The sequence below is a fragment of the Monodon monoceros genome, unplaced genomic scaffold, assembly GCF_005190385.1.
Source record: "Monodon monoceros isolate NGI ecotype Baffin Bay Population unplaced genomic scaffold, NGI_Narwhal_1 Super_Scaffold_5, whole genome shotgun sequence".
Classification (NCBI taxonomy): Eukaryota; Metazoa; Chordata; class Mammalia; order Artiodactyla; family Monodontidae; genus Monodon; species Monodon monoceros.
In genome coordinates, this window is record NW_021703782.1 from 60115115 (window position 1) to 60134850 (window position 19736).

At 42.2% G+C, this 19736-nt stretch overlaps 1 protein-coding gene and 1 pseudogene across 1 annotated transcript in view; both read left to right on the forward strand.

The window, feature by feature from the left end:
- The window catches only part of LOC114883851, a 9663-nt pseudogene extending 7143 nt beyond the window's left edge, over nucleotides 1-2520 (forward strand).
- Nucleotides 1-19736, forward strand: part of LOC114884591 (histone-arginine methyltransferase CARM1-like) — a 262834-nt gene that overhangs the window by 196036 nt on the left and 47062 nt on the right. The gene's annotated exons all lie outside the window — the stretch shown is intronic.

Genomic DNA, 19736 nt, shown 5'->3' on the forward strand with positions numbered 1-19736 from the left:
TTTTTTTTTTTTTTGGCTGCCTGCTTGGAGTTTATTTTCCACTTGGTGCAAGGCACAGGGTTATGGGGTGTCAGTAAGGCTCTCATGTGGCTTGGATAGTAGAGTGGGGTCTTCTCAACTTCCTTTTTGGTGTTTTGCTGTTTTGATAATTAAAAAAACCCAACTGCTTCCATTGGCTGCAGCCTGCTTAGTCTGGGGGAGGGGAAGGAGGGACGGGGCTCTGAGAAGCCTAGTCTGGTTCTGTATTAAATATATTTAGGGCTGTTGCTGCTGGGTGGAAAACATACAAATACATGTAAATTAAAATGGAAGAAGGGCAAAATAATTTGAGCTAAATAAATCACAATACTCAATTTTTAACCCCTCTACCATTATGCAACTCAAATAAAATTTAGTTAATACATATCTCTTTTCTCTGATAGTCAATCAAAAAGTCTTACAAACTAATCAGAAGGTGTTACATTTTTAAGAAATAGGTTTAAAATTATTAAAATTCTTCTTTTGGAAGATTTTTAAGCAAATTAGAAAATCATACTTCCAAGTTTTAAAATTTTTTCCGATCTGAGACTTTTTATGTCATTTTCAGAAAAGAAATCATGAAGCCATGAAATATCCCAAAACAACAATTTTCAAAATGTTCTTTCCATAGCATGAGTTTCTCTTGAAAACTTGTTCCTCCCTCATTCATTACTAAAAGTCATCTTTGAAAGGGCAAATTAAGTTTATTTTTTCAAAAGTGCCTGCTGGTAGAATAATTCTGACAGCTACATGTCATCAAAGAAAATTTCAGCAAATTACAGCTCTTGTCTTTAACAAGAAAATTCCATGATTCATTTGTAAGTGGAGCAGCTCTTATAAATACTTTGCTATGAAATAGCCAGCAAAGGCTCATTGCTGTAAAAATTTCCAAGGACATCCCTATGTTATTACGAAGTACTATAAACAGTGTACTGTCTCGTAAAGGCTTTCTTAAAAAACATAAAATTATTCACATCGATGACATCCCATAGCCCATGTGGACTTCTTACTTAAACTTTTCATCTTTAATAACTTACTGATATATGATGCCGTGAAGGAATTTCACGTGTGGAGCTATCTCTGAAACATTCTCTTTATGTGAATTTTTTAGAAATTGGCACCAAAATAACTGCTCCATCAGTGGTTACATGTACACAGTTTTCCCATACATTGATATTATTAAAGATCATGAATCTTCTTCAGTACATGGTTTCTTTAGTGGGTTCTCAGAAAAACAGTTGTTCTGGTACCTGTTTTTGAAACAGAATCTAGAATTTAACATAACTTACGTTAGGAACATCTGTATTTAATACAAACGTAGCAAAGCTTCCACATAGTATATTTTTTCTGAATTGTTTCTTAAAATCATCAACAATGTTTCCTCTGAGTTGTCAATAATATTTGCTAATAGATGAATGCATTTTACTTCTTTGCTATATTGTTTCCATGTATTATTTCAGTCGTTTTTACCACAGCCGGAAGAACCAGTATTTCTCATTGATGTGTGGCTTTGATCATTTGTTATTATGTAAAGGAACCTCAGAAATGGCATATAAAGCTTGGAGAAATTTTATGCAGAACTGGGTTGAGTAATGTATTCCTTTAAACAGTTGTTCAAAAAAAAATTGTAAAAGTTTGTCTCTGTATCTCAGATGATGAGCTGTTTAAATGTCTTACAAATCTAGATGCTTTTTACTAGCACCTTATATATATATAACCTTAAGGTGAGCTTTGTTGTGAATGATATTGGGTGTAAATATATATTTCAAAAAGTTTTCTTTGTAATTTTGAATCTTTTAAGCTGTCTTCTTGTAAGAATTAAATATCCATTATTTTTGCATGGATCTAACAAGAGCTAGTAATGAGAAGGGTCAGGTCTGCCACTGTCTTGTGTGCTTGTTTCTGTATGATGACTATAGGGGTATGTCTGGGATGTCCTGGACCCTGAAAGAGGGTGACAGGGTGCTATGTCGGAAGAAAATGGGTAACTGGAGCTCCTCAGTTTGCTTTCCCCCCCTCCCCCACCTCCGCTGCCAGTCCTGCGATTGGCATATAAAATAGAGATCACGAGTGTAGGCTCTGGGCCCCGTGCCTCTGGGTCGTGGAGCGGCCGCCCGCGGTTTCCTGCGCAGATGGGCCCCGTGGCCTAGCGCCCCCGTCCCCAACGCCGAGGCCCGCGAGGGGTCGCCCCCGAGGTTTCCACCAACCCACGAGGACGAGCGCGGCAGCCGTCCCCTCCCGCAGCTCGCTCGTGGCCACCCACGACTACTGCCGGCGCCGCCTGGGCTCCACTTCCAGTTCGCAAATCCTGCGGAAGCCCTTCCCTTCCACCCCGTCTCCCCAAAGCCCACCCTGGACACTGGTGGGCTGGCTGCTTTTTCGGGAAGTCCGCTCTCCCATTCGTGGCCACAGTGTTGGAGTCTCGCCAGCACTCAGAATCTGCCCAGGCCTCCACCGGCAGTGATCACCTGTGACCTGGCTCGGGAAGCCGTGGGCAAGTAGCAGCCTGGCGGCCAGCCTGACAAAACCCCCGGCAGGCCCCCGTCCTGAAGGGCCACCGCCAGCTGCCAGGCTTCCTTACTAGGCGCTAGGCTTCTCAGAACCCCGCCCCTCCTTCCCCTGCCCCAGACTAAGCAGACTGCAGCCAATGGAAGCAGTTGGGTTCTTTAATATCAAAACAGCAAAACACCAAAAAGGAAGTTGAGAAGACCCCATTCTTTACTATCCAAGCCACATGAGAGCCTTACTGACAGCCTATAACCCTGTGCCTTGCACCAAGTAGAAAATAAACTCCAAGCAGACAGCAAAAAAAAAAAAAAGTGTGTAGGCTCTGATATCAGTGTCTGTCTGGGGGAAAGGCTGGCTCTACCATCCACTTAGCTATGGTCTTGCACAGGCTGCTTCAGCTCTCTGCACTTTGGTTTCCTCATTTGTACAATGAGGTTATTAATGATAGTACATCTGATTATCTGTTCCTTTCTCTCTTTCTCCGTATGCAGCACATCAGATCTAGCAAGCTCTTCCTTCAAAGTATATCCTGAATCCACCCACTGTTCCCCACTCCCCTCCAGGCAAAGCCGTCTCTTACCCAGAAGAGCAGATTAGCCTCCTAACTAGTCTTCTTGCTGCTGTCCGTGTCCCTTTTGTTCTGTTTTGCACGTTGAGGCCTGAGTAATTCTTTAAAAGGATATGTCAGAACCTGGCACTCCTCTGCTCAAACCTTCCAGAGGCTCCCCAGACTAGCCTGAGTTGAGTCCAGAGTCCTTCCCACTGGCCTCCCCCCTGCCCCCCTCCCCAACCACGTTTCCTACCACACTTCCCCTCGCTCACTCTGCCCCAGCCTTTCTGCCTTTATTGCTCTTCTCTGAAGGAATAGGCACACTTCCTATTCCTCCTGGTCTTTGCTCTCACTGTTCCCTCTTACAGGAAAATCCTTCCCCCAAGCGACCACAGGGCTGGCACTCATTCCACAGTTCTCCTCAAACGTTAACGTAGAACCGAGGTCTTTCCTGGTCACTCAGTGAAGAAGCACCTTCCTTTGGACCATTCGTTATTCTTTTACCCGCTTTATGTTCACTAATGGCACTTTTATACCCTAAAATATTTCAAATCAATAGCCCGCTTGTCTGTCTCCTACCACTAGCCCAGTGTCTCTCAGTCTGGGCTGATCTGGCCACCCTGGGGACATTTATCGGTGTCTAGAGACGTTTTGGGGTTGTCATATTGGGAGAAAGGGGCAGAGGACAGGGATGCTGCTAAGCACCTCAAATGCTCCAGACAGAAGCCCCCAACAAAAAATTATCTGGCTCCAGACGTCAATAACGCTGACATAAGCAACCGCACTGTAGAATAGAAGGGGTGTGAGAGCAGAGACCTGGTCTGTGTTGTCTCCATTGTCCACAGTGGTTACAGCTGTGCTTGGCACATAGGAGGTGCACAGTACATTTCTGTCGAGTAAATGAATACAATGAGAGTGTGTAAACCATTGAGCATGGAGTCTGCAAACGGAACTCTTCCCTTTAACGTCGAACAGATATTTATTGAGCGTCACAGCGTGCCAGGCACTGTGCTAACTTTTGAGGATATAACACGATATCCTAGGTCTCTGCTCTCATTAAGGCTCCCTTTTAGTGGACGTTAATATTAGCTGTTCTTGTTATTAGCTTGGTCATTGTTTATATCAGTCATCCTGGCACTACCTATGGTTTTCCATGAGACTGGTTTGTTTTGTTTTGTTGTGTTGTGTTATGGTTTTTATTTTTCAGCGATACTTTGGAAAACTTAGAGAGCTTAGATTTACCACAAGCAGCCTGGCATAGTGTAAATAAGGACTGTAGAATTTGGAATCAAACAGCCTAGGTTGATATATGGGCTGTAGCATTTAATGTAGGTGTATCTGTCAGGATAGGCAAGGCTTTTTCCTCAAGGTTCTGTTACAGTAACAAAAAACTCCAACTTCTGGGGCCTAACAACAACAAAAGGTTTATTTTTTTGCTCCCATGTCCATGGCTATGGCTTATTTTATTGACTAAAGCAACTCACATGACCAAGCCTGATGGGAATGGGTCACAGGAAGGGGAAGAGAATATTTGTGAGCAATAGGAAAACAGTTTGGTTTCTTCAGCTTCAAAGTTAAGACTAATTTTGTAAAATCTGTTAGGCTTTAGGTTGCAAATCACAGAAGTGTAACTCACATTGGCTTAAGAGAAAAAAGAATTTATTGCCTCACATAACCACGGAGTCCAGAGGGGAAGTGGTTAGCCATCCAAATGAGGTTCGTTCTCTCTCTCTCTCCCCCTCCCTCTCTCTCCCCCTCCCTCTCTCTCCCCCTCCCTCTCTCCCTCTCTCTCTCCTCCCCCACTTTACCTCTGCTTCCTTCTCTCTATGTTGGATTTATGCTCCTACCATAGACAGTCCATCTATATGTGGAGGGGAAGACCAGCAGCAGCCCCTGAATAACATCCTTTCAGATGCATGACTCAGAAGACAAGTAACCTTCTCCCCCAGGTCTACGTTGAAAAAATCTCGGGAAAGGATTTTGATTAGTCTGGCTACCTATCCTTCTCATCATTGTTGTCCAGGGAATGGGAGTGCTGCGATTGCCTGGCCTGGGTCCCAGGCCCACTTCTGTGGCTTGGGCGGTGGGGGGAAGCTGGCTGTAATTGGCAGCCTCACCAGCATTGCAGGATCAGAATAGGGGAGGAAGAATTGCCCAGAAATTCCCAGGAAGAGCAGGTCCTGCTCAGGTGAAATGAACGCAAGGCTCAAACACATACCTGCCTGGCTCTAAATAAGATAAAGCATGTGAAAGCCTTTTGCAAACCGTGAAGCATTGTCCAAATGCTGCTGTTCTTATTCCAAGTTGAACACAAAGCCCCATTATTTACAAGGGTACATTAATGCTTTTGGCAGGCCAGCATTGTTCCACACGCTTAGTTAGGTGAAAGTAAAGTTATAGTAAACAGGCAAGAGGTTACTAGCAAATCGCAGTCAGTGACAAAAACCGTTTCGTATTAAACCTAGAAATGGGTGCTTGTTACTTTGGAACGAGGTTGTACCTGCCAGACAACAGCTTTATGGTGACACTGTGAATAGTTCTGCAATATGCATTTGCTGAGTGCTACTATGACCCTGGCTTGGTGCTAGGGGATATTCTGGAAGAATAAGACACAGCCCCTCTCCTGGAGAAATGTTTCACTCTGAGCAGATCCCAGTAGCTCCAAATATGCAGATTATGTCAAGGAAGGATCAGGACAAATTGGATTTTTCACTTTCCTCCTGATGCCTTGACAGCCTATTTCTCATACTTACTGAATGATGTTTAATTTAATTCGTGTGCTTGAGGCAGCACGCTCTGCGTTGCAGCTGTGCACAGTTTGTTTGAAAGGGCTTTCGTGGCAAGGCCAAAGGCAGGAAGCACACTACCATGGTACCTTGATGAATGGATCCCTTGGGAAGGAAGCACCTTTATAATGAAGTCACAAAAGAAATCTTCATAAATCCTTGGAAGCTCAGCAGCGAGTGGGTGTGAGTGCAAACAGAAATACTTGCACAACGACCCTGTTGAAGGTGGATAAGGCCAATGCTAGGCAGGATGTTTAAAAATCTTACTGCTGTGTCTCCAGGCGCCATCTCCATAGCCGTCTTCGCAAACACACACACATGCACACACACGTACGCACACACTGCATTCGTCTCTGTTGTGAACACTCCTCCTGCTTCCAGAACCCAGTGCCTCCTGCTTTTCCAGCCAAAACAGGGAAGAAGAAATAACTCAGTTTCCCTTGTTGGTTGATCAGCTGGGTTACTCTTGTGTCACTGAATTTCACCCTCTTAATCCCTTTGCATTTTAGGCCTTGAACTCTAACTGGGATAAATGACAGCTTCTGAGAAAACGAATATGTGTGTTGGGGAGATGGGCAAGGTGTTTGGAATCACACTTAACCTTATTGTGACAACAGTCCTAAAGGTGAGTCTGATTCAGTCTTTATAGTAAGAGGAGGGGACGGTGATAAGATCCATCTCTCTTGAGCCTCCCGCTTCCCAGAGCCTTAATTGGCTGGGGGTTTTGTTCCACAGCTGGCATGCAGAAAGGCCCAGTCTCTTGATCTTGACTCTCTTCCAGGAACCAGAGCTGCCCCAGAGACAGAGAGGATTCACTGACAAATATGTCCTTTTTCTTTTCCTATATCACCTATATTAGTTTCCTTGGGCTGCCATAACAAAGTACCACAGACTGAATGGTTTCAACAACAGAAATTCATTGTCTCACAGTTCTGGAGGCTAGAGGTCCAAGATCAAGGTGTCAGCGGGGTTGGTTTCTTTTGGGACCTCTCTCCTTAACTTGTAGACAGCTGTCTTGTCCCTGTGTCTTCCCGTGGGCTTTTCTCTGTGTGTGTCTCTGTCAGGACTAGGGTCTGGGTCTGTGTTTGTGTGTGGATTAGGGCCCACCCTAATGACCTCATTTTAACTTAATTACCTCCTTAAGGCCCCTCTCTCCAAATACAGCACATCTGAGGTGCTAGGGGGTTAGGACTCTTAACATATGAACTTGGGGGGCGGGGGAGGTACACAATTAGCCCATAACAACTCACCTCCCTCCCCTTATCCTGACAAGTGGCCTGGCCCCTTCCCCTCCCTTAACTGCCTGACCCAGGCAGACTTGGCTGTCCCAGCTCCCTAGTGGCCAGGTGTGTGGAACCAGAGAAAAGAACTAAATGATTTCCCCCCAAAAAAGCTGGAGACAAAGCCAAGAAGCCCTTGAAGCAGGGGGTGGAAAGCCTGGCAGGTGTGAGATGGTCATAGAAGCTGAGGATTAGATCTGAGGAGTCAGGCAGCCAGAGTGGACGTGAATGAGAAACAAGAAATCAGCGTGGTGACAAGAGGGTGGCCTGGGCTAGCAACAGAGGCGGCAGGCTCTAGCCCAGGGCTGCTTTCTAGACGTTAGTGGCACTAATCCAGCCTTACATGGTTTGTTCGACATCTGGGCCTTCTCTTCCTTGCCTTGCCATCTCCAGTTTGTGATTTTGTGACGTTATACTCGTTGTTTTCTCTGCTCAGAATCTCCTCCTACCCCAGTGTTAACCTCATAGCTCCTGCGTGACCTTCTGGATTTTATAAACTTGTGATGTCAAGCCTCCCTAATTCAGTACATTTTCATTTAGCTGTTCAGAGATCCAACTAGATTATTAAATTCCATGAAAATAGAGACACACCTTAACTTTTTGAGTCTCTACAGTTGTAAGTTCTCAACAAATGCTTTATGGAATGAATGTTTTGTATTAAGTTACTCAGAATCTTTCTTTGAACTGACTTGGCTTATATATCCCTTACGTGGCTCTCTTTCTGCCTTATATGTAAGGAAGTGTGTGGTGTTTAGCTCAATGCTTTAAATAGTGTAAGCAGTTTAGTGAAACGGTTATGAATGCAGAGACTCCGGCACCAGGCTGCTTGGGTTTCTGTTTATTTTTTATTGGCTTGGTGACTCTATTGGCTTGCTAAGGCTGCTGTAACAAAGTACCACCGGGTAGCTTAAACATAGATTTATTGTCTCAGCTCTGGAGGCTAGGAGACTGAGATCAAGGTGTCGGCTGGGTTGGTTCCTTATGACAGTTATGAGGGTGGATGCGTTCCATGCCTTTCTCCTAGCATCTGGTGGTGTGCTGGAATCTTTGGCGTTCCTTGGCTTCTGCTGTATCAACCCGATCTCTGCCTATATCTTCACATGGTGTTCTCTCTGTGTGCATGCTGGTGTCCAAATTTCCCTTTTTTGATAAGGAGACCAGTCATGTTGGATTAGGGGCCCACCCCACTCCAATCACTTCAACCTGACTTAATTACATCTGCAACAACTGTATTTCCACGTAAGGTCACATTCAGAGGTACTGGTGATTAGGACTTCAGCCATATTAATTAAGGGGGGGGAGAGACAATCAACCTATAACAGTGACCCTTGGCAAATTACCTACTTTCATTTTCCACGTTAGCAAAATAGAATTAAAAATATAGCCTACTTTGTAGAGATATTGTGATTAAACAAATGAATATATTAGGCACTTGAGATAGTGCAAAACATAGGTAAGCCCTGCATTAGCCTTAGCTGTTATTTTTGGCTGTGTATATGTCTGTCTCCTTCACTAACCTGTAGTGGCCAGGGCCTCTGCTTGGTCGTATTTGTAATGCTCTCCCATCATGTAGTACAACAGAGCAGAGCACTTTGTGCCTGATACCTAATCTTTGAACTGATTGGTTAAACCAAACGTAGGGACAATTGAGAGTGATACTGGGGCTGGAATTAAAAGTCCATCTGGCTTTGTGAGATAGTATATTTGGTAGATTACACTTTACCATGCCATTCGCATAGTTGGGTCCCAAAAGGCTTGCCCTGGGAAGTATTTGAAACCCGTCCCCTTTCTTGATCTCTTCCTGAGGTTTCTGGCTTTCTTAGAAATGCTTAGGGAATTTGGTATTACATATACAAATGCTGCGTTTTGTATCCAGGTATAGAGAGAGCATTCAGCCTGAGTGGCTTACCTTTATTTATTAGCATAATTGAATGCTGCAGTTCTGTGGTTTTCTACTCTACTCCTTTGTGGTATTATCAGTGCAAGTCAGGAAAAAGAAGGGAAGCGCAATGTGACATTTCTTTCTCAGAGGCCAGGCTGGGCCATCTGGCAATCTTTAAATCTGGGTGCCAGGTTGAATAACATGCTCTGGGTGACTTTTTAAATGTATTATTCAGGGTAGATGTTGTTTTAACCTCTGTGTTTCACACAACTTCCTAGCTAGTAGGAATCTTTTCTCTCCTTTGCTTGAAAATGATATGGAACACAGCCCACTAGAGACTAATAAATCAGCAGGAGAATCCCTCAGCTGGTCTGCATAGCAGCTATAGTGATGAAGAAGGCGGTTGAATTATTCTGCGTAAAGCCGGGACAAGGAAACGATGTGCAAGTGTCATTCAGCAACTCTGTGAGGCACAGTCTGGATCCTGACTGATCTGGCAACTCGGATCTTCCTCCTGATGGGGGACAGTGAGTTCAGCTTCTAGCCTTGACTGGGTTGCTCCTTGGTTTCTTGAAATTCACAAGTCACATCACTTTTCTGCATCTCAGTTTCCTCTCTTGTACGATGAGGTCATTGAACTATGATTGTGGTCTTGGAGGTCTCTTCTGTGCTTTCACTTCTTCCATCACATTTTATAAACCTATAAACCCCAAGTCTTCTGTCTTCAGGCTAAATGGTTACAATCACTCAAGTTTCTGACAACCTACCCTTTAATTACTCTCTTGGAGCTCAGTGCCAATATTTGTATATTCTAAATTGCATTATCTCAAACTGAACTCAAGACTTGAATGAGAGCCTGAGTCTGTTTTATAAACAAACCCTGTGAAACAAGGGGGACACATGAGGTCAACTCTATTAATACTGAGAAATTATCTGAGTATCTCAGCCAAGAAGTGTCCCCACATGTTAAGATAGAAGGCTAGGCATCATCACTGTGCATATGTGTTAAAGGAAAACTGTTTCTCTACCCACAACTCTTATGACACCAAATTTGTGGGGTTTCTCCCCCCATACCAACCAATTTTCCAACTCTCTGGATACCAACTGGGTGTCATATAATTTAATTCAATTCTGACACTAATTACTTGGAGTTGGTGTCAGATTCCACAGTTTGAAGGGCTCAGCTTCACAAGATTGCCCTCGCTTCAGACACCAGTCGCAAGTGGTGGGTCCCCAGGGTCCCCATACTTCTGTCCAACTTGGCTACTAAGTCAGGGTTTCCTACAAACCCACTCAGTTTCAGTAATTTGCTAGAACAGCTCGCAAAACTTAAGGAAACATCTACGTACATTTATCAGTTTATCATAAAGGATGTTATAAAGGGTACAGATGAACAGCCAGATAAAGAAGTACATAGGGTGAAGTCTAGAAGGGTCCCAAGTACAGTTTCTGTCTCCATGGAGTTGGGGTGTGCTACTGGCACGTGCATGCATTCACCAATCTGGAAGCTCTCTGAACCCCCTAGACGAGGGATTTTTGTGGAGGCTTCATCATGTAGGAACGATCACGATTGATTATTATTAACCCAATCTCCAGCCCCTCTCCCATCCTTGGACAATGGGGGATGGGACTAAACACTCCAAGCTTCTAATCATGGCTTGATCTTTCTGGTGACCATCCTCCATCCTGAAGTTATCCAGGAGCCCAACAAGAGTCAGCTCATTAGAACAAAAGATGCTTCTATCACCCAGGAAATTCCAGGGGATTTAGGAGCTCTGTGTCGGGGCACCAGGGGCAGGGATCAAATATATTTCTTATTTTGTCACAGTGTCTTTGTGAAGTTATAGAGTAAAACAAATCAAGAGAAGGGGGACTTCCCTGGTGGTCCAGTGATAAAGAATCTGCCTTCCAATGCAGGGGATGCGGGTTTGATCCCTGGTCAGGGAACTAAGATGCATGCTGTGGGGCAACTAAACCTGCTGCGACTACTGAGCTCGCGTGCCTCAACTAGAGAGCCTGCGTGCCGCGAAAACAACAGAGCCCATGTGCCCTGGAGCCCACGTGACACAACTAGAGAGAGAAAATCCACAAGCCACAATTAGAGAGAAGCCCACACGCCCCAACAAAAGAGCCGGCGCCTCAATGAAAAATCTCGCTTCCCTCGAGGAAGATCCAGCGTGCCACAACTAAGACCCGACGCAGCCACCATGACACCCCCCCCCCCAAAAAAAAAACGAAATCGAGAGAAGGAAATACAAAGAGGGAAAAGCATCCTTCACCTTTAACTTAGGACTTCTTAGCAGGAGGACTAAGGTCATTGATAACTGGCAGAAAGAGATGAAGGGTCTTCCAGAAATACTTCACCAGGTCCCTTTTTAGTCAGATCTTGCTGAAACATTTCTGGGACATAACAAGTCAGTTAAGGCACTAACGGCCTGGGGATGAAATTTTCTGTGGCAAGCTTAACTAGGACAGTGTGTGGTCTGGGATCATCTTGGAAGGAAGATGCTCTGTGGATGGATATTCCTCTGAAGCCAGAGGGCTTCAGATGTGGAAGAAGTTCTGAAACGTCCAGTGTTACTGAACCATCCCTGTAAGAAGGGAAGTGGTGTGGGGAAGGAGGAAGAACACGTATCAAGAGGCAGATGCTAAGAGTCTGTGAGTTTTAAGAGTAGAGTAAATGTGTTTGATTCAGGCCTAGTTTCTTATTAGAGCCCTGCTGCGTCCGTGTGTTTATTCTATAAGCTCCTAATTATAGCCACTCCGTAATGGAGTTCTGCCCAAGCTAACACTTCTTTAGATCTGTTTGTGGGTGTTACACATACTTCCACCTATTCATAATACTGCTTGGATGAACTTTTAGAAATGTGGTTCTTTCATAGGCAGCTTTTTTAGACTGGGTATTCTACTTAAAAGGCACCTGGAGAAAAGAAAATTCAGGATGCCTCGGCTACATCTTTGTGACATAGGCATTTTATCCGCCCTCACCCTGGAGGAACAATCCCATCTACTCATCTGCTGTCTTCAGAGCTCTGTAGAGCTGCCTGGAGATCGCACCACTAGATATTCTCAGGTCACTAATTGCTCTCAAAGCCAAGAATGGGCTAATTAGCTGAATTTCACATTTGAGAAGATGAAACATTTGAAATTTGGTTGCCACCTGAGACAGTTTTTATACTCACATATTTGGTGGAAAATGCAATCCAAATAATCCCACTTCCTTCATATTTAAATTGTTAAAATGTTGCTTTGTCAGAATTATTTTATAGATGTATAATTTTTTTCAACAAGGCTCCTCACATTGTTTTGACCAATAGCCAGTTTACTGGTTTTGTTTTTATAACTTCCAAATCAGCAGAATGAAGAATATAATTAGTCGGTCATTTTTATATATTGAGCGTCTAACTTCAGACGCTCTTTGTTGTATACTTTTAAATGACGTTTGCCATTAAAAAATCTCAGTTCAGTCAAGCGTTCCTTTAGCGACCAGTTGGTACAGCGGAACAGGAGTAGCCTTGATAGGATTAATCATACTGAATTTCAGTTTTCATACCTGTAAAGCAGAAATAATATTAACACCTCACTCACAGTGTTACGGAATAGATACGAGAAAATAAATGGGACACGCATTGTGATAGGTAAGGGTCTAACATTATTGATTCTACTAAAAGCAAAGCCACCAAATATAATCATATAAATATATAATTATATAACCTAACCATAACCATAGTTATGTAATCATACAACTAAATACTGTTGCCATATCTGCCCAGAGGAGGCAAATCAGAATTTAATTTTTGTATTCATATGCTGATATTTAACATCTCTCTAATGACCATAATTGCACCGGAGACTCACAGCCCTGAAGATTGCTTATGGATGGAAAAAAAATGCCTCACTGGAGAAATGACTCATATGTATAAGGGGAAAAGCACAGACAGAAGAGGAGACTCTTTACCCATCCACACAAGTCCCCTACTACCGTGTGCTCCCTTGGAGCCCACAGGTAACTCAGCTGAAAGCAAAAGGGTAGAAATTGATCTGAGTTCTCAAACTACATGGTTCTGTTATGACTCACACGGTTAAGAGGCCCCTTGGGCTGAACAAGACACCCAGCATCTATCAGTTAGTTCATCTCCACGTAACTAACACAAAACCCAAATTAACACTGACTTAAGCACACAGGAGCTTTTCTATCCCATGCAAAGGAAGTCTGGTTGAGGGAACCTAAGGCAGTGTGACAGCTCCACAAAATTTGTGGAACCCCAGGCTTCTTGCATCTTCCTGCTGCACTGGCCTGGTACATGGCTTATCTCTTGCAAGTCACCTCAGTGTCCAAGATGGCTGCTGGAGCTTCAGCCAACAAATCCATGTTCTAGCCAATAGGATGGATAAAGGGAAGACTCAAAAATGTCTTTTCCCTAGCTTTTCCTCCCTCCTTCAAGGAACCTCCCAGGAAGTCCCTCCCAACAAATTCATGCTCTCATCTCAGAGGCCAGAAGAACTTGGGCATTAGCCACACTTCACTGCAGGAGAGGCTGGGAAATATAGTACTTCAGCTGGTACATTGTGGCCCACAGTAATACAGGCATTTTATTAATAAGGTGAAAGGCAAGAATGGATTTGGATAGGCAACTAGCAATTGCCACACAAAGTATAAATTACTTGGGGCTTCCTGGGGAAAGCATAGAAAGGGAAGCTTATGGTCAAGGAGAATTGCTGCCTGGTGACTTGACCAACTGCCTGCTTCCGCACTCCCACTCCTACTAGACACTGATCGCTGACAGCCTGGTTCACCCACCACAGGGCAAAAAAGAAGAGGGTTAATAGCTAGCATCTATGGTGCACTTGCTATGTGCCAAGCCATGTATAATCACTTTTCATGCATTATCTCATTGTCTCAGAGCAACCCATAAAGTAGGTGCTGATATCATTCCTGTTCTACATACGTGGAAACCAAGGCTTGAGATTAATTAATTTAACCAAGATTACTAGGAGATAGAGAATCAGAGATTTGAAGTCAGGTCAGTTACCTCCAAAGCAAGTACTCTTAGCTAATGTGCTATACATTACACCTACAAGAAAAGGAAAAGGGAAGAGGAAAAAAGTCATGAAGAGGTGTGACAGAATAAGTCCCAGCACTAAAGTGAAAATGGTATATTAAAATGCTAAAGTATTTTTTAATGTAAAGTCATGACTCCATACAAATATTAAATTAATGTGACAACTATTTTATTTAACTCATTAATAGGTTAAATGGGTACGATATTAAACCTGTTCAAAGGAGAAGTCAAAGAACCACATCTATAGGCAATGAGGAATGCTGGAAAGAATTTACAAATAGGTGCAAGACTGTCTATCTGTAGGGCAATAGTCATTTGCATTCTACCAGATATAATTCCTTTCCATTTCTAAGGACAAGAATTACTTGCGTCATCATTAGTTTTGCTTACAGGGTTGAAAAATAGCTCTAAGACTCTGAAAGGCCAAGATACCCTGAAAGGGCATGCACCACAGGACACGCATTTTAAAATATCATAATTTTAAAACTTTCCTGAAACACCTAAATTGTCCTCTCTCTGTTGCCAAATATGCCAGCATTTAGAGAGACATAAAGAATATCCCCCAAATTCCTTTTACCTACTTACCCTCCGTTTATGTGCTACCAGAGGAGCAGCAAAGAGCAAGGGAAGGGCACAGAATCATCTTTTCAAACTAAGGTGGAAGCTGGATTTCCAAGGGCTGCCATATCACCTTTAGTGAGGTAATTAACAAATACTTATTAAATGCCTTCGATGTTCCAGACACTCCGCTGGACAAGCAAAGTAGACATGGCCCCTTCTGTCAGATACTTAGAGTCTACAGGGGACAACTTAACCTTCCAAGGGAGGGTAAATTACCTGGCTAATAGGATGTAGAAAGGTTCAAACCCCCCTCTCACCCACCCACACACACACACGTATATACAACTCTGAGTTGCTTCTGCAGACATTACATATTTCTTAGTGCTTGTTTTATAACTTAGTCAAAGCATCCTTTCCAAGTCTAGGCAGCTTGTCTGCCTCCTTGATGTTCTCATTCCCCAGTCGTTGAGCATTCTGGAACATCATCAGAGGGAAACAACTATGAGTATTGAAGTTGCCAGAATGTTTTTGTTGTTGTTGGCAGCCAAACTATAGGATTGGCAGCATTACCCTCATGAAAGCTTCACATTACTTGCTTCTGCCACCTTTGGCGATTCTGCAGCGATAAAGGGGTGTATAATCACTCCGTACAAAGAACTCTTCCCGTAAGTCACCCCTAAGAGAAACAAGAAAACGTCCCTCTCTTTGCCTCTCCTTCCCATCCTTCTGCATCTGTCACTCTCTGTCTTTCTCACTCTGTGTGTTGTCCTCTTTGCCCTGCCAGCTAGCTCTTGTTTGCAAAGGTTTTTTTGTACTCACACCTCTCACTGGTTCCTCCGGGGGCCCATTTACTCTTTCGTGGCTGCAGATTCCAGAAGGCCCTGGTTTCTGCACACTATGAATGACACACCAGTAGCCCAAGAGGGGTCATATGGGATGCTCAGTGTTGATTACAGGCAGGAGGCAGCTGCACGCTGACAAGAGGGACAGGAAAAGGGGGAGGGACTGTGACCAGGTACTTCCCCTTCAGAACCTTCTCAGAAAGCAGCCAACCCATAATGCTACCAGCTCTGATAACAGTTACAAACTAAACTTGTTCAAACACATTGATAGATATAATCACTTTCCCCCAAGTCTGCCATTGCCTTGTAGTGTGTCCTGGGCTTGGACACTGACCTCCCCAGGACTGTTTCCTGAGTTATAAAACGATGGGGTCAGAGCAGCAAGTTAGCAAAGAACTTTAGCATACATATTCTGTTGAAGTAAGCTAAAGCCAATGAATTTTTTAACAGTAAGGTTAATATGACTTTTTAAGCAGATATTTGGAATGCCCACTAAGGAACAGGGTTGAAAGGAGAGAACGGTTTAGGTGTTCTGTTGTTTGGGGGACTGCTCACTGACTATTTAAAACTAAAGTAATACTTGAACATGAGGAAGGGGAATCAAACTGTATAGGAGAGTCTAAAATAAAAAGTAATCATCTTGCACTCACTCCACTCATGCCTGATCACATTTCCCAGTGTGAACTACTCTGAACTTCCGTTATTTAATTTCTTTAGCTGGTTACCATGGTAACTTTATGTCTCTAATACTCATATTTCTGTTGCCTGAACTGTCTACTTTGCCTGCACTGCTGAGCCTCAGTGGAATAGTGGAAGAACTTCCCTCTGCTAGTGTAACTCCCCGCTTTGTTTGGTTATATTATTTCTAGATTGTCAAGATTTAGAATACGGACTTCACTAAGTCTTTAATGCTTTGTTTATAGGTTGCTTCAGAAAATTTACCCCCCACCAAAAAGCATACTAAGTATAACGATCATATAAATTCTTTCACTGTGGAACCAAGTATTTTTTTAACCTCATGATAAAAATTCACTCCTTCCTATGAAAGAAATGAAGTCACTAACACTCTCATACCTCCTCCTTCCTCCTGCACCTTTTGTTAGTTATATATTATTTTTATTGGTATATTGTCAAGGTGTAATGTAATTCTCATTGAAATATAACCAAAGTTCATGTAACTGTTTAGTATTTGTTCTGTAATTAAATGGATTCATTTCAAACCATTAGTCTTTTGTATGTGTGTGTGTGTGAATAGCAGAAACATTTATTCCACCCAGCAAAGTCACTGACGAAAAGTGAAGTTCCAACACATTTCTTTTGTCTTCTCAGTTAATAAATAAAAGAACAGGCATTTTATCAAAGAAGACATACACCTGGCAAATGAGCACAATAAAAATGTTCAACATTATGAATCATTGGGGAAATGCAATCAGACTATGGTGAGATACCGCTACACACTTTAAAACAGGCAACATTTTAACTACTGACCGTACTAATCAAGTACTGGTGAGGACTACAGGGGAACTGGAATGCTTCCATAGTGTTGACGGGAATGCATAAGGGTACAGTCATTCAATTTAGAATATGAAACCATATATTCAAATGAAGAATTTTATGCACATGTTCATAGTAAGCTTATTTGTGGTGGCCAAACTGCAAACAAACCAGAAAACCCCTTTTGTTATTTTTCAGGAAGGAAATGAACTATTCATACCTGCAACTTAAATGATTCTCAAAATAATTATGCATCATGAAAGAAAAGGACAAATACAAAAGTAAACATTAAGATGCCAATGATATTAACAGTCTAGAAAACACTAATTGAGTGGGGAAAAAAGTAAATCAATTGTAATTGCCTGGGAGTCCTGGGAGACATGTCAGAAGGTAGATATTCGTGTTGGATGTTTGTTATTATGATAATGGATCCGTGGCTTTACAAATATGGAAACTTACCAAACTGTACATTTTAGGTATGTTAATTTCATTGCATATCAACTATACAGCTCAGTTAAGTTTTAATGGAAATTGGCTTCACATAAAAATCTGAATCTCCTTTTCAGTAGAACTCTGCCAACCACATGTTAACTCCACCACCTCTCCTTGTCCATGGGTGGGATTCTGTTGCCTTAGCAGTGAAGACTGGTGAGCCATGAAAGGTGTTTCCACTTGAGTTATCCAGGAACTCTGCCTGGGTCCTAAAAATCACATGCCTGGACTACACCTTCCACTCTCATACAGCTCCAAACTCACTGATGGTTCTCACACCTCAGGGTGACCTCTGAACCCACCCAAAATTCTGACATCCAGTACTCAACATTAGTCCCACAGAGCCCTGCAGTCTACCCTAGGAGGCCTTGGAAAACAATGCAAATTAGATCACAGCTGGAGCGAACGCTATTGCTCTGCCATGATCAAACCATTAGTTTTCTCATATAGCTTCTTTATTACCAAATTCTTTATTTAATTCATATCTTAATTATACGAATTTATTTTTTACTTTTTGCAAAGCAGTTTTTGAGGAAGGGCTTATGTGTGCTATCCTGATTTCTTTCATGTTGAAAATATGAATAGTACCTCCTCTGGATTTAATCTTCTTTTGGTCACAATTTTCTTTTCTTCTGAATTTTGTAGATGTTGTCCTGTTGTCTTTTTAAAATGAATATGACTATAGAGCAGTCTAATGCCAGCCTGATTTTCTTTCACTCTTAAGGTGATTTTTTTTTTCTGCAGGGTGCCCAAGGAATTAATTCCTTTTTCTTTAAATCTAAAATCTTGAGCAGAATATAGTTCCATGTTGCTATTACCGTATGACATTTTCTTATGACCACTATGTGTTTTTGCTGTTAACAGATTCCATTTTTTTTACTTCAGGGGAATTTTATTTTAATATACCTTTGAGTGATTTTTCCATTCTTCAGAGACATTAATTACCTTTATGCTGCTTTGTTTTAATCTGTCTTTCGTATCTGTTAGCTTCTATCTGATTGCAGAAATCAGTTTGTCTTTTTAAATCTGCATTTATTATGATTATCTCAAACTTTTCTATTAAAAGTATAATTTTAAATTTCCTATTATAAAATACTTTTTGCATCCAAAAATAAAGGTGAATATAAATATAAAAAGCACACATATGCCCACAACCCAGTGTAACAACTAGAATAATATAACCATGTATTAAAATTCCTATACGCCTCTCCCAAATTTCATGCCCTCTCTTCACTCCCAAAAGTACCAACATCTTAGCATAAAAGAGTTTTAGTAGTATATCCTAATCAATGCAGTTTACTTTTGAATACATCTGACCTTTTAAATAAAAGGAATCATACTATGTATTCTTCAGCAACCTGTTTCTTTTCTTCCCAAAAATTCTGCTTGTGAAATTAATTTATGTTAACACAAATACCTGTAGTTCTTTTTTCTCACTGTTCAATCGTATTCATAGTACAGATATAACACCATTATTTTTTATAAATTTATTTGTTTTATTTTTGACTGTGTTGGGTCTTTGTTGCTGCATGCAGGCTATCTTGAATTGCGGTGAGCGGGCTTCTCATTGCGATGTCTTCTCTTGTTGCGGAGCATGGGCTCTAGGCGCCCGGGCTTCAGTAGTTGTGGCACGCAGGCTCAGTAGTTGTGGCTCGCAGGCTGTAGAGCGCAGGCTCAGTAGTTGTGGCTCACGGGCTTAGTTGCTCCATGGCATGTGGGATCTTCCCGGACCAGGGCTCGAACCCGTGTCCGCTGTATTGACAGGCTGATTCTTAACCACTGTACCACCAGGGAAGCCTCTAGGTATAACACCACTTATTCATTCATTTCCCTGTGAATAGTTAATTCCAGTTTATTTTAAATTTTTATTTTATAATTACCAATATTATTATAAAGTTTTAGTACAGGTTATCTTATACACATGTTCAAACATTTCTCTAGAATGTATATTTATAAAGGGAGTGATATTTCTAAGTTATAGAAATCTTCAGCTAATTGAATAATGCCAAATGTTTTTCTAAAATGGTTATATATGATTTAAGTGTAATATATTCTCTTCCTGGATGCTGGTTATGTATTACTCTAGAAAGGATAGTTGTGCTGAACTTCAGTTTTGGAAGAATGGGATCTGAAGTGACAGGGTAACATACAACTATCTGTTGTAAACCAAAGAGCAAGGAAGGCAGCAAGACTGACTCAAAGAATAGAGTGTGTCTCACATCTGGAATTAGCTGCTCTTGTGTCTTAGAGATGTTATTGG